General features: G+C 38.9%; 1 non-coding gene across 1 annotated transcript; it reads right to left on the reverse strand.

The window, feature by feature from the left end:
* Positions 1-499: 499 nt before the first annotated feature.
* Positions 500-663, reverse strand: LOC140848116 (U1 spliceosomal RNA). The gene has a single exon (XR_012128662.1). It is a non-coding gene; the product is annotated as a U1 spliceosomal RNA (small nuclear RNA).
* Positions 664-1212: the final 549 nt, after the last annotated feature.

A 1212-nucleotide genomic window follows, 5' to 3' on the forward strand; every position in this document is an offset into this window, starting at 1 on the left:
GGTTGAACTAGTTTACATTCCCACCAGCAGTACAGGAAGGTACCCCTTTCTCCACAAGCTCGCCAACATTTGTTATTGTTTGTCTTTTGTATGGTGGTGATCCTTACTGGTGTGAGGTGATATCTCATTGTGGTTTTAATTTGCATTTCTCTGATGACTAGTGATGTGGAGCATCTTTTCATATGTCTATTGGCCATCTGAATTTCTTCTTTGGAGAAATATCTGTTCAGATCCTGTGCCCATTTTTTAATTGGATTATTTGCTTTTTTCTGTTGAGGTGCATTTTGGATGTCAACCCTTTATCGGATATGTCATTTATGAATATATTCTCCCATACTGTAGGATGCCTTTTTGTTCTGTTGGTGGTGTCCTTTGATGTACAGAAGCTGTTCAGCTTGATATAGTCCCACTTGTTCATTTTTGCTTTTGTTTTCCTTGCCTGGGGAGATATGTTCATGAAGAAGTTGCTCATGTTTATGTCCAAGAGTTTTTTTTTTTATAGGGGATAGCGTGAATGCAGTCCCCCACTGCCAGAAATGAAGCAGCCGAGTTTCCCACATTTGGGGAAATTGCAGGGGTCAGCACATCTGGAGTGGAATGGATAAACCTTGCCTTTGGAAAACCACCTTCATGATCATGGTATTTCCACTGCCAGGCAAATATATCCAAGAGATTTTTGCCTATGTTTTTTTCTAAGAGTTTTAAGGTTTCATGACTTACATTCAGGTCTTTAATCCATTTTGAATTTACATTTGTGTATGGGGTTAGACAATGATCCAGTTTCATTCTCTTACATGTAGCTGTCCAATTTTGCCAACACCAGCTATTGAAGAGGCTGTCATTTCCCCATTGTATGTCCATGGCTCCTTTATTGTATATTAATTGACCATATATGTTTGGGTTAATATCTGGACTTTCTATTCTGTTCCACTGGTCTGTGGGTCTGTTCTTGTGCCAGTACCAAATTGTCTTAATTACTGTGGCTTTATAGTAGAGCTTGAAGTTGGGAAGCGAGATCCCCCCTGCTTTATTCTTCCTTCTCAGGATTGCTTTGGCTATTTGGGGTCTTTCGTGGTTCCATATGAATTTTAAAACTATTTGTTCCAGTTCATTGAAGAATGCTGTTGGTATTTTGATAGGGATTGCATTGAATCTGTAGATTGTGTTAGTCAGGATGACCATTTTGACAACTGCATTATTTTTTAAATGAGG

Source organism: Manis javanica, chromosome 2, assembly GCF_040802235.1.
Source record: "Manis javanica isolate MJ-LG chromosome 2, MJ_LKY, whole genome shotgun sequence".
Taxonomy (NCBI): domain Eukaryota; kingdom Metazoa; phylum Chordata; class Mammalia; order Pholidota; family Manidae; genus Manis; species Manis javanica.